This window comes from Synchiropus splendidus, chromosome 8 (assembly GCF_027744825.2).
Source record: "Synchiropus splendidus isolate RoL2022-P1 chromosome 8, RoL_Sspl_1.0, whole genome shotgun sequence".
In the NCBI taxonomy this organism is placed as follows: domain Eukaryota; kingdom Metazoa; phylum Chordata; class Actinopteri; order Syngnathiformes; family Callionymidae; genus Synchiropus; species Synchiropus splendidus.
In genome coordinates, this window is record NC_071341.1 from 23,070,325 (window position 1) to 23,085,038 (window position 14,714).

The 14,714-nt window shown below is 41.7% G+C and overlaps 1 protein-coding gene across 2 annotated transcripts in view; it reads left to right on the forward strand.

Annotated features, from left to right (window-relative positions):
• The first annotated feature begins 9,382 nt into the window (after window positions 1-9,382).
• The window catches only part of rsrc1 (arginine/serine-rich coiled-coil 1), a 172,146-nt gene continuing 166,814 nt past the window's right edge, over window positions 9,383-14,714 (forward strand). For both annotated transcript variants that reach the window (XM_053872032.1, XM_053872033.1), the window contains exon 1: window positions 9,383-9,616. The gene's annotated coding sequence lies outside the window, so the exon portion shown is untranslated. The remainder of the gene's footprint in view (window positions 9,617-14,714) is intronic.

Below are 14,714 nucleotides of genomic sequence, written 5' to 3' on the forward strand. Positions count from 1 at the left end.
AGTTTAGATTTATTAATTACAGGCTAATTTGTGGGTAATACATACCAGAATGAGTCATTTATTTATGGTAATACATGTTTCCTAATTTACAGTCTAACCAAATAGTCATTTGAAAGACTAAAATGAACTGTTTCATTTTCAGCTTTAATTGATCAAACCACAGCAAGCAACAGGAGCGAAGTTGCTGGGATCAACGTGAGCCATTTTTTTGGTGAATGATTAAAAGCAGTGATGTGTATTTGCTCCATGAAATGCTCAGGAGATTCTCATGCGAGCTTGGTGACCTGAGAAATGACCTCAAAGAAACACGTCGGCCAAATCGAGGAAGTCTTTCTTAAAAAAAAAAGCAACCAGAGGCAAAAGATTTCAGCCGCTGGAGAAAAGTAAAGTGGTCCAAAATGAAGTGCAAGCCGCTTGTAAATGATACATTCATTTGGAGACGCATCAGCCAGACATTTATGGACGCGCTGTGATTCCTCATCTGATCCCTGTTCAGTGTGGCTGACAGTGAAGGTTAAGTGAGAGGTGGAAGTGAAGCATGCACATGGAGAGAGGGGAGACTCTCTCCAGGCTGTGAGTTGGACACAGTGCAGCTTCAAGAAGCTCATTTTTCTTGTCAGGACCTTCGATTCAATAACAAGATAACACTCTCAAGCGTCCACAGGTTGCTCAGTTGGACCCTATTATAAGGACAGCAAACACAAAAATTCGATCTAAGGCCTTGAGGGAGTGAAAGACTATCACATTCCTGCTGACTGGGCTCTGCCCCAGCACCTAATTCTAATTTCCTCCCGCCAAGTGAACATGGAAAGTGCTTGTCCATCTGCAGCTCAGTCCCGCTGTGGGGAAGTGTGGGTGGGTGATACTTTAAGATGTAGTTTGGATGAGAAGCAACAGAAGTGAAAGTGCTTGAGAGATGGTCTCAGGTTAGGAAATTCTGCCAGGAAAGGACAAGCTGATGTTGGATATACGGCCACAGAGAGAAGGCTAAACAGAGGGGAAAATGCAGATATTAAAAAAAGCGAGAGAAAAGCGAGAGGAAGTTGGGAATAAACTTACTGGAACACCGTCTGATTTATTTGCACTTATTACATCTATTAAACATATTTTAGTGCCGATGATGTTTTCTAGTTTGACAATCCATGACAGAGATTTCCCTGATCAAGATGATCATGAGGTCACTGAAAGTGATGGATAGACAAGGTATCACGAAACAGTGTTGCAAGATTGATGAACCGAGCCCTGATTTTTGGAGGCCACTAGATGGCGCTCTTGGTTGCGAAATGATGATTGGTCTGAATGAAATAGTTGTTCAGCCAAGCATCATACAGAAGACAGTAGTGATGGGCTGATGAGGCTTCAAGAAACAGTGTCCCCATTTTCTGAGGCCAGTAGGTGGCACTCTCTGCTCAAAAATCTGTAGATTTGAACAGACATTTCAATGACACCTCACCTCATTTTTATATAAGGACACTGTTTCATGAAGCCTCGTCAACTCATGACAGGTCACAGACATCGCAGGAGAAATGAGAGTTAGCTTAAGAAGCATGCTAGCATGAGGTCTAGTGTTCTGAAGGCTTGTTTCGTTACACTTTTTCAGACAAGTGCAGAAGCATATTGGAAGTGAGTTAAGTTCATAATGCTGCTCTGACTTCTGTAGCTGTTCTTCTTTAACATCTCGCTCTCGATCTTTCCACCTGTTTCTACTTGAAAGTTTTACAAAGTCGAGCAAACACGAGAAACGTCACAACCAATCCAGTATTGACTCACTGACCTCTGTGAACACTTCAGTAAGTTTGGAGCATTTTCTTGTTCTTTAATAAATGATTGGTGTTCACCATTGTGTGTGTGTTAGTGTGTTGTTTGTGTGCCTGGGGTGGAATCAGTCAGATAAAAGGCCCTGATGAAGTCTGGATCCCCAGCATCCTGACAGCTGTAGATTAAATTAAAGAACTTCTGACAAATCAAACAGACTTCTCTCTCTCTCTCTCGCTCTCCCTCACTCTCCCTCTGCTGCCCTCTCTCACTCCTCACCCCTCGAGCTCTCATCATGCAGGCCGGGTGCGGAACTTGAAACAAAATGGATTTCATCTTTAAGGGCATGGGCAGGCTTTGAAACAGCACCAGCTGCTGGGCCTGCTGCTCTTTCTATTGGAAACCCTGTTTTGTGCACGCACTTCAACAAACTTGAGCCATATTGTGGCGGATGAAGGTAAAACGCCAATACTTCAAACCCTGACAGTAATTGAAAGATGAAACGGGTTCTGCGAGGCCCGCTCCATTCGGCAGATCAAACCTGCTCACACGGGATTCCAGGGAAAGGAAGAGCACAGTTTCGTGCTCCCACTGGATCTAAATCCTGCAATAATAAGATGTTAGGACTTTGTAATAATCTACTGCTCTGATGTTAAAATACAAGTCAAAGAGGCTGATCCCAGTGAAGCGCACGCACAAAGACCCTCTGATATCAAGCATGTTAAGTGTCTGTCATTGAAACGTTCTGCCTAATATCTCTGTGTCAAATGAGTGGCAGTGTGGATCCAGAAGAGTCTGATTTGAACATACGCCGTCCCATCCAGGGAGCCACTGACAACTGAACGTTCAAAGAGATTAATATTTCATTCATTTCCACGACTGAATATGACATGGGAAGGTAGTCATCCAGGTTAGTGTGAATCTATGTTTTGGCAGAACTGATGCCAGCAATTATATTTGTCATTTTATTCTGTATCTATCTTTATTTCACAATATTTTTTTCATCTTTAAATCAATTTAATGATTGATTTAACTACAGAACAGAACAAAACTACAGTTACATTTGTTGGATTTAATTTTTTTTTTTTTTTTTTTTTTTTGTGGGAACATTTCCGGTCATTTCCTTCATAATATTTTGTGCTGTGAATCAGAGTTAACTTTTCCAGGCACAATTCCATCAGTATAAGGATTTTTCGCAGTTAAATCGGGAACATCTCTAATTTGATTCTCAGCAGACAGTGTAAAGCTACTGTACCTTAGCAGTGATGTGGAGGAGGTTGTTATGATCTGTTGTATAATTGTGTGCTCACTTCTCTATTCTTTCAAATAATGTATACATGAGCTTCATTTTGTTGCTTTATCCAGTTTAAATCATTTTCACAGAAGTTTTGTTGTTTACGTGCTAAACATTTTGAGTTGAATTTCTGACTCTCTTAATGGAGATGGTTGCGCACAACTGCATCTGCAATATTTACTTTAGAACGAATGAGACGGGGAGAACAGGTGACAGGGGAGGCAGTAGAAAGAGAAGGAATCATTTTTAGATGCGGCTTGAGTCAGAGATGCTGAGGTGCAGCAGACGGCTACGTTGGAGACTACGTTTGTTTGGGAGGCCAAAATCATATTGTTTGGATACATGGGAATGAGAGACAGTGGAGCGATGAAGAATGTTGGTGACACCAGGAGAAAGAAGTCAGGGAAAACCACTAAATCTGATGTGATACATGAGGACAGGAAGACAAGAGGGCGACTAGGAAGGATGCTCTAAACTGGTTAATGTGGAGGACTTGCAATGGTGACCCTGACAGGAAATGAAGAAGAAGAAGCTGAGTTTGTGCCAACCCAAACATAAAACAAGTGTTTTCTGAGGTTCTACGAACGAGTTAGTGTCTCTTAAAACACAAGACTTTTAACATGGAGATTTGAAAGAGTTGAGACGATTCCAATTCACCACCAGAGAGCAGTATTGGGTAGTGCATGAGGGACTCTCCTGTTTGCCTGTGGGCAATGTAAAATGAAAAAAAATGTAGACGAACATGGCTTGAGCTTTACTCCGCCAGCTGGTCAAACAGACTGAGGATTTCCACTGTGTGTGTGTGTGTGTGTGCGCTGCTGTACAGAGGCCTTCTTCTCGCCCAGCATCTCAGCCCTGCTGCTCAAACCAACAGAATTAATAGCCTCGTTTGCCAAGAAAAACACTCTAATCAGTGGGTTTCCTCTCATTAAAAGTTAATTAGTTTGACATGAGTTTCCTGCAGAAGAAAGTATTGGCCACTTAGAACTCATTAGAGGCAAAGGAAAACATAACACTGAGGAGTGCTGGAGAAGAGAGGACCAGCACACACACACACACCCACCTACACACACTGTAACATACTGTACCAACAGAGCAAGCTGGCACAGTGAAGGATACGAACAGCACTTTGTTATTCCTGAAGGCTGGTGACATGTGTAAACATGCACGCCAGTGAACATAAACGGAGACAGACATGAGCACTTCCATGTGCGTATGGAGAGGTTTTCACACCAGGTTCCTCTATATTTAGGAGTAATTCTTAAACTTCTTTAAAATGTGGGTGCGGACGTAAGAGATGCTGTGGGCAGCCGATATGGTTGATCCCACACACACAAGTATCACAAGTTACCTGCCAATACACACTCACCAACACACACTTCACTAATGCTTGGAAACATCTTCTAGCATACAAACTAGAGATAACGAACATGACTTGGTTTTGTTCATGTGAGTAAAGAAAGTAGTAAACAAGTTAATCCGAGGTGTATGCTGCAGTTTGCGGGTTGGCAAACGGAGGCAGAGCACCAGGGGACCAAAATGAATTTTCATCTCAAGTGAAGATCACGGTGACAACGTGATTCCAAATATTTCGTTAAAGAGCATCCCAGTATTCTTTAGTCAGCCACTGGTACTGCACCACGCCAAAACATATTAAGCTGCTGAAGACAAATGATTCGCCTCCTCTTCTATCACTTATCTGATCTCTCTAAAAACATCAACTTCAAACCCTAAAGCGGTGTCTGCTGTCTTTGTGTGCAGCTCTTTCTTCAATTATGTGAATATGAATCAATAATAGAAACTCTTTTGCGAAGAATTCCTGAAATCTTTCAACAACAAATTGCTTCATTCAGTGTCTAGCACACAACACTGATTTTATTAGAGAGAGAGAAAAGCACATCACATCCGGGACCATCAGTTGAATCAAATATTAAGATGAGAGACAAAAAAGATTTGTTCTATACCAATAGTTTTGTTTCGTTGAGCATCATAACCGCGGTTTTTAGGAAACTTCTGCCACCCACACTTTCAAATTAATTCCGACACACACATCCACACCCATTTCCCCCCTGGTTTCATCTCTCCACTGCTCATGAGTCTCACTGATCTGTCCAGCACGCTCAGGCTTCCTCTTCTTAATGAATCACGAAGTTTGACTTTTACTCTTAATAAGCTGTGTTTTGCAACCAGCAAGAGGAAAGCGTGGAGTTTGTTTTCCTTTAATTAGGCCAGCAGCTTCCCCGCAGCACCACGACGACTGAGGGAGGAGGCCTCTGAGCCACACAGCATGGGGAATCGATGCCAGGTGGCTTTAAGATGAATGGGTGCGGGCACAGGCTGAGACGGGTCAGGAAACGCCGCGGCCCTGACATGAAGTGTGGAGTGCAGCGAAGTGGAGAACAATGTTAGGAAATCTCCAGGACAAGCGGAGTGCTGAGAGCCATTGTAAAGCAAGAAGACGAGAGAGGAAGAAAGGAAGAATTTCAGGAAAAGTTAAGATAAATGAGCCGAGATAAGTGGACAGTTAACAAACTAAACAGTCATTTAGGACTGAGGAAATTATTAAATCAGAGCTGTTTTAGAGCAGAAGTGTAGGTGAAAGGAAGACATTTACATTTTTCTACCTCAGATTATTGTTTTTAAATTCATCGCTCGACACAGTATTACTATTGTAATACTGTATATTGTATTTTATTATATTGTATATTGTATTGTATATTGTAATATTGTACAATTATTACGACAGTATGATTATTGTGTGACGAAGGACGTCTCCAAAGTGACCCAAACTGCATCCTGATGTATCGCTAATACATCCAGAAAGAAAACAAGATAAACGTCATCACTTTTCATTAAAAATTACCTGAAATCCACTTCTGGTTGAATCAAGAAATTAATATGGAACAAAACCACATGGCATTACAAGACCTGAGCATACAAATGATTAACAATTACTGTGATCTGAAAGAAATCGGAAAATACCAGAACTCCTGTGAGACTAATTAAATGTCTTTTGTTACGTTTTCTCCAACAGAATATATGAACCACCGTGCTGTAAATGACTTACTATATCAATAGAATGATATTCTGTCCATCACAGTTACAACCTGAGGTCACCACCGAAGGTCAGGCTTCACCCCCTTAAACTTGGATATCGTCCATGATCACACCTGTCCTCCTCATTGCACACAGCATCCACGGACCCCATTAGTTGATCTTATGTTGATGTATTTAACTCAGGTTTTTCGTGAAAGTATCATATCATTTTATCATTATGCCACTGCAAAATCTTGCAAATACGAACTAATATTTTCTGCCATCACAACCTAAGAAAAAGCCTGTATCAATTACTGTTGTGCCGCTGCGCTCTGGTGACTGAACATCAATATCAATGCAGAACATCACATCCCACTTCGTCTCAACATCTTCAGATGATGCAGAAGGACATTTTTGTGTTTAGTGTTTTGTTAAACAAATGTAGATGATGCGGATAGATGACACACCTGTATTCTACCTAGTTATTTCTTATTTATTTCTGGAGTATGTTATTAAAGGAACTTACTTCTTTGTCCTCTTTTGAAAGGGATGTACAGTATGTGACCAGTGGATTAATTAAAAACAAAATCTTCTGCATCTTCTTTAACTTTGTCCATATTTGTTTTAATCTAACCATTCTTTGCTGACGCTTGATAAATAATGACCGAGCTCGTGATGGGCTGATGAGGCTTCATGAAACATTGTTCTCACTATCAGAGGCCACAAGATGGCACTGTCTACTCTAAAACCTTTGGCTTTAAACAACCATTTTAGTGAACCATCAAATCATTTTTCAACTCAGAGCACCGCCTACTGAGCTCTGAAAATGAGGACACTGTTTCACGAGGCCTCATCAGCCCACCAGTGGACCCAGGACACATATACCAACATGCTACTATTTTCGACCTGTGTTAGCATCAGTGTAACTATTTGTATGTGTAAACCATGGGCTCACAGCTATGAGGCTCATCATAGAGTAAACATCAGCGCTTTTCACCCCAGAGCCTGACCTTTTCAGATAGGCCCCTCACTCTTGAGCTCCCCCACTCTCACACTCTCTCCTGGGCACACAAAAGCTGGACGCCCCCCTGATCAATCTTCTCTTGCTCTCCAAGACAGCAGAACACAAAGCCAATCACATCGACAGGGCTGTGATGCCACACTCAGCCTCTAACGAAATGTCACAGGAGAGACTCTGTCAGGAGACCCTGCAGGTGAAGTTGCTGGTGAGGCAGAGCCACCGAGCAGTCGAAAAGAAAACCAAAGAGATTCTAGTGTCGTCTTGTTTTCAGCGACAGGCTCTGCAGGGTTACATGAAATTGCTTTTTAAATTTGAGCATAAATTGTTCACAATCACTGTCCATTTTATCCTTTCCCGACTGAGTAAAAAAACAGCTGTTTGTTTAACATTGAGTCTCGTTTTAATCTGGTCTTTATTCTGTTCTTCACTCTGCTCCTTTTCAATCTCTCTATCATGTAAGAAGAAATACTGTATGCAGTGTATCAATCAAGAAGCAAAGTGATATAATAGCTACAAAACAGTCATATAATAGGTCAGGTAACATTTGAAATGTCTGTAATTGATAATGTATCAGAGAATCGAAATAAACATTCATTCATTTATTCTGATTTAAGAGTTTGTTTGCGTTGTCAACTGTTTGCGATGGCGGGACCCATAGAGGGACACATTGACCCCAGCAACATACGGTAGCTCCCACTTCTATTGGGAGGCTCGAGCAGCAGGGGACAAATAACACACACATATGCAGTATGTATATACGGACGTATACATTATATAACCACTCAACAATGACTTTGTCGGGTTGTCGTGGTTGACAAAAATAATTTAACTAACAAGTAAAAAAGACGTGATTTGGGTGTGTCTCAGCTGCATGTAAATTGTCCAATAAAGTCAAGAGCATGATGGATGGTGGCTTTCTGTTGTGATGTGAAAGTTGTTTATTGACAGAATTCGAGAGGACGTGAAGAAGAAGTGCAGCTATTCAAAGGGTGTTTAAAAGACACTGCCAAATAGCATTAACAAAACAGACATTCATTGTGGATCGGTTCATTCATCTTAGGTTGTTTAGACCCAACAGACTTTAGCTGTTTCATGAATCATGCTCAAATCAAACAATTGTTTCGGCTTTCCTCACCATAGATAACAAGTACAGGATCATGTGTAACCACACACGAGATGGAGCCCTGCCAACAGTGGAAACGGAAACATTATTGCTTTACCTGGGTTACATTGTTCTTCCGTGTGAAGTGGGATGCCAAGATGAAGCTTCAGAGCCAAACCTGAGTCGCACGTCCTACAGACAGTTGTCTGCGTTCTGCTGCCAAGCTCACCTGGACGGCTTCACCTGTACTAGTGACCCAGTGGTGCAGTGCAGCACTGTATGTGAGGAGCTGTTGGATAAATCAAAGCAGAAAGGATTGTAACTCGGTAGGTTCGAGAGGTTTCAGATGCACACTAGCATGATGAGAGATGCGGAAGGGTGCCAAATGCTGGTTCTCCAGCGATGTTTTGGTGCGAGATTGAACCTTCTACTTTCAGGGTAATCATTAAACACATTGCCTGTTTGTTGTACATCTGGAGTGGGACCGTTATCAAAAAATGCCTGTTAATGCTTGAGTGACGCTTATTAGATATCATATTCATATACATTATTAAATAGAGTTTGTCTTTGTAAATCTAGACATTTTACAAAGCAGCAAGTTCGATCAGTGTGTTCTCACGATGCATGCCTTTTCTGCCATACACTCCGGTTTCCTCCCACAGCCTGAAACTGCGCCATTCTTCGCGTTGTGGCCGTGACTGGATCCTACGCCCAAAAAAGAGGAACAAATGATGAAAATACAAGGACTACACATTCATAATCAATTTATTTCAGGATCTTCACACTCTGTCTAGTCCTTGCATTGATAAAACAAAACTCAACAAACTTGAGGAGATAGTAACTTTAGCTAGGTGAGACGAACACTACACGATAGACATGCACACATATAAAACCATAAAGAAGTACGCTGAGAGAAAACAATGAACAACTTTAGCATACCGTATACAGTTAACAAGTCTCGGGCGCATTTTGAAGAAGCCAGTTTATGCAACCGCTGGCCTTAAAAAGTGTCCTACATCTGTAATGGCGTTGACGCTGTCTGACCAATCAGATTTCAGATTACTGTCACGGTGCCGTTGGCATTTAATGACGTAATTGACCCCCCTATCTCCTATTGGTTAATCACTGGTTACCTGTCATTTTGACAGGAGCACATGTTGCGTTAATCAGTTTTGGATCAATAATTTCTGTCTAAAGTGTTTGTGAGACATGGTCTTAATGGGACGAGGAAAGCAACCTTATCGTGGACCAGATTAAATATCAATTTTCAATGCGAACGTTTTCTGTAAAACTGGATGTTGACTGTCCAAATCGGCTAGTTAGCCGGAGCTAGCTAACTTCCCTCAGCCACATCTGGTCTGCCATGTCTACGAGAGACGAGTGACGCCACGGATGAGCCGCACCTCTGGTAAGTTCCATTTTCACTGCTCCATGTTTTGATTTTAAAGCATTATCTGGATTTACGTCATTAGTGATTCCAACGCTTTTAAATAACTTTATGAGTGCTTATAAGTCCATAAAAACTACAGCTAAATATGACCAGTTGATATAAATGTGAGGTGCTGATGGAGGTATTCAGCAACACCTGCCTCTGAGTGCTATATACTGCATTAGAAACTGAGAAATCATGACCAAGTGTGTTTGCATCTGATCTTGAGGACGATGAACGACTGTACTATTCAAATCTTTTTTTTTTTAATTGTTCAAATTACTTCTCTTCCTCAAGTAAGAGAGCAAATGGCAGCTCTAGATTGGAGCATATGGTTAGTCGGTGGTAATCCATAAAGAGAAACTCACTCTCAATTGGTTTGGTGGAAAAATAGCTCAGAGGGTTGTGGGATCAATGCTTGCTGCAAGCATCAATGTTCCAGACATCAGAGACATTTGCATTGTTTGATTGTGGAAAAACCAAGTTTAGACATGAGAGAATTAGCCTCGAGGTTGCCCCGTGCTTTGCAATCTCTTTTTTTTTTTAAATACATATTTCTCGGTTCTGGGTGGAAATGAGTTTATATTTGGGGGTGATTGATGGAGTGAATAATATTAGGCAAACAATGGGTCAACGGTTCTGCATTGTATGTCGGGGCTGAGGGAGAGTCTGGAGTTGAACAATATCAGGGTAACCTCTGCTTAAACCCCACATGTAAGCAGTATTGATTCCTTCACTTTGAAGAAGGTCCTTGAAATTGTTTCGATGAGGAACTATCGTGGCCGCCTGTTGGGGTATCCAAGGCACCGGTCCAAATGAGAATGTCTCCAAGCAGGAGACAGATCGACAGGCGAAGTAACAAAGGATGAAGAGCAAATACAGACCAGAGGAGGAAAAAAAGGGAGAAAAATAGTAAAAGAGCTATTAAAAAAAAGAACTCCGTGTTTCAGAAATAGTGACTTTCCTGCTGATAGAAAGTGATGCCTGAGCTGTTGCAATATCCATGTCTCTGACAGAACTCTGGGCGTATCAGGCTTATTACATTACCTGGGGAAAAAAGGAAAGGGTAGAAATAATCAAAAATGCATCAGAAATAATGCACTTTTCAGACTCTATCCATCATTGTTTCGGCACCCTCTATCCGTTACGAGAAGTGAGTGAGTGGAGGGAGGGGGGCAAGACGCTGGCTCCTGCTCCTGCTGCCAAAGAGGAGAGTGGGTAATTAAATTGTGTGTCGCTCTCTAAGAACTAAAATGAATGAAATAGATGAATGCTATTGCATTATGCCACAATCGTGACCTGCAGAAAACTAATGGCGGAATAATAGTTTTAGGTCCTGGCTCAATTCTGCGATGCAGACAGCCACTTGAGTGAATATGCAACTGCTCCTGGAGTCAACATGATTTGTCCTCTGCCGCGCCAGTGCAATGAGCTTTCGGTGTCTGCGGAACATCGTATGCCCATCTGGACCCGATTTTAAAACCTTTCTGAAGTGAGAAACAATTTCGTTTTTGAAGCAAACCAAAGCCCTTTTTTCGTTATTCATCATGCCTCCCAGAGACAAGGCCTTTGCTTTGTAGTTTGTTGACTGTAAATGGTGAGAAAAATACTCCTGAAATCCTGAGCAAAAAGGGTGGTGAATAAAAGATCAAACCAGGACTGCTCGCAGAACCAACGGCCCGCTTCTCACAAGGTGTCACCGTGTGTTAGCTTGATGTGTTTAGCTTGGCTGTAGAAACTTAGCCAGGAGCCTGTCTGTCGAACTCAACCATCACCTCAGGAGGACCCGATCTTCCATTGTACAAAACACTTATTTATAATCTGGATAATTACACTATCAAAGTCTAATATGTAGAATAATCACAGTAACACGTCTTTCATAAAGCCTGGTTCAATAACAACAACTCTTCTTTACTAAAAGTTCCCATCCAAAAGCAATAAGCATTGAATCCACATTGAAATCGGGAGAGTACTCATTATGATCAACATTGAAATTTCAACCAATTCTGAGCATGCATCAACGTAATTCAACGTTGAATCACTGTACATTTGAATAGCATAAAAAATCCAACTTGAATCATTTATCTTTTGCTCTGGCTTGGCCACACCATTGCAGAACATTTACAGACTTTTGGTGCTTTTTTTCTCAGCTTTGTTAAGCTGCTGCATGATTATTTGTCCTTATTTCTGACCATATAAGATGTGGGTTTTGGGAACAGTTCCACTGTCAACAGGATGTGGGAGTTCTGAGTAATCCTGCCCAGAACACTTTGTCTTTGTCCTTTGAGTGACATTTGAGACCATATCGTACCGTTGAAGTTCTTATCTTCCCTTTTTGGAGGATCTCAACTAAGTAGTATGGATAGTAACATGGAATGGACAACTTTTACTGACCAAGTGGCACCGGTGAGCAAGTCAAGAGCCCCTTGTGTCGCCAGTAATGAAGTAAGAAGAGGAGAAGAGGTTTCCACCCTTCTTCTCATGGTGGAATGAGCTGGAACCTGTTAGATTCTGCTAAACCTTTTCATTATACATGTATGCCTGTCTTTCACTTGTTGCTGTGACATATTCAATTTACTATGAATGAGTACGGAAAAAATGTAGTTGTTTTTGTGCTTGAGCTGTACAATATGTGATTTACGGGTGTTCGATTCAGTGTAGCCAATCAATTGTGTAATAGTCATCAAACGCCTTTGTAAAGCGTCATTTATGGTTCTGAAATAGTGACATTTCGAGAATATAGACATCACTTTTTAATTCTTCTATGGCTTGTGGCCAGAAGATGGCAGCACCCAGCTATGCTTTAGTCCCCTCTGTGTGTGTGTGTGTGTGTGTGTGTGTGTGTGTGTGTGTGTGTGCGTGTGTGTAAGTGCTGTGTCCAATGATAGATAGAGATGTTGTGGAGGTCACTGTGCTGACTGGAAGCCCAGTCCTCCAGATTCCAAACATGGACCCATCAGTGCTGCATTCCTACATCGCCCATAAAGAAACAGCTGATCAACTGAATTACACATGACACGTCTTGGCACCAAACACTAAACATAAGTTAACAAATAGTTGTCTTGGGGAATGAATGAGAAGATGCCAGCTGTCTTAGACAGACAAATAAATGACTGCTTTGCAACAACTTCACAACAGAAGTAAAAGTTGTCCTATTGTTAGCTATAGACAGCCGTGGTTTATTTCTGTTTGTATATGCTGGAGGGGGTGGTAGCTGTGCTCCTGTCGGCCCTGTTATTTGATTTCCTCTTTTACAAAGGCCACAGTCAGAGCTCATGTCAAAAGAATGCACACACTAACAAAACAAGCTTGACTGATAAACACCCTGTTTTCAGTTGGTGTGAGCGTGCTTCTATTTGAGTGTGTGTGTGTGTGTGTGTCTTGAGGGCTTCCCTTTGAGTGATCTTCCTCGAGTGCAAAGTCAAGCATGTAAAAACCAATGCACCGACTCTTCCAACGCTCTAATGATGTTTAACGATACCCATCAGTGATGGAACACACACTGGCTCACAGACACACCTTTCAATCCGCACCCCCAGGAGTTGGAAAATCTTGCCTACTGTGGAATTACAGACAGGCGATAATCAGGTCAACCCTAGAGGTCCTCGGGGATCGGAGGTGTTCATAAACATTCCTGCTGCTCTTTTGTGTTACTTCCTGCGGTAAAACAGCGAACGCTCCGACAACAGGCTAGCTGGTGTTCAGCTTTGCCCCTGGGTGCACCATCTCGCACACACACACACCTTCCCCAGTACATCGAAACACCCAGGTTTTATGTTGACATATCATCCGAATATTAACCGTCTGATTAGCATAAAGAGCCCTCCCAGTCATCTACATCAGATTTGACATTTGGCATTGAATCAGCGCAGTGATTTAAAATAATATCTAACAGCATTTTACATTTCTTTAAAGACTGAGCAAATGTGTGCGAGAGATATTACTGCAGGTTGATACGGAGAGCCAACCACCTCCTCCTCCAAGAACAAACGCTCTACAAACAAAGACCAAAACAATACAAAGGCGTGGGTTCAGCGCCTCTCAAAGATCTCAGCCTCTGCTTTTCAAAGACTTGACTCTTGCAGCGCAGTCAAACACACACGAAAACACAGATCTGGTAAATTGATTAGGCTTTCCAAACTTTTCAGGTTTTTGATGAAACTCAATGTGAAAAGTTCAATACTTCACTCACTCACACTGCTAAGTTCACAAAGATTTCTGTCTTTCTTTCATGCCGCCAGTGACCCGGGGCCTTCTGCGTGAGTCGGAGGAGAGGGCCCTGTTGACTTTTGCTTCTTTGACTGTTGCCGAAAAGAGGGGCTGCATGTGTGGCAGCTGTAACGGCTCCCGTTTTTCATCCACCATTTCACTTTTCGGATCGAGCAGTCATTATAAAATCATTCCGTCAACATTATTTCCTGTCAGAGGGGAGAGCGCGAGCTGAACTTTGCTCCAGATGAAACTTATCTGCCAAACCTGGGGTTGGAGTTTATCTGAGGCGCATGCAATATGCAGCAAGATCTTCTCAGTGTTATTTCAAACATGTCAACCAAAAATAGTAATGATGTGCCAATTATTGAAGATTAATCAATGCATTGTGTTCTTCTCTGCACTGCGGAAGGAATGTCTCATTTACCTCAGCAAATTGAATAGTTAGTTTGTGTGTATTTCTCTTGTAAAGAATTAAGAGTTATTTGACACTGCCTGTTTGCCAAGGGCAAACTTTACTGGTTTAAAGAAGTCGCAGTTCTGAACTGACTTGGATGTTCTTTAAGTGCCGTGGCTCAGTTTCATCTTTGGGACAAAGTTGAGTGTGTATATGTAAAATGTAAAAATATTATACGGAATGTAATCGAGGGATGTCACAACCATTCTGACAGATTGGATGAGGCACAAATCTGTAATGGCCGAATGCTTTACCTGACATTGTTTTAAGCAGGTAGAACAATACAATTTAAGTTTAGAAAACAACATACTGTGAGGTTGTTGCTTATTATTATGATTATTTCTTTCCAGGGGCATCATCGTAGCTTTCTTGCAACTCCTAATAAAAATAGCTGTAGTTATCACAGGACAG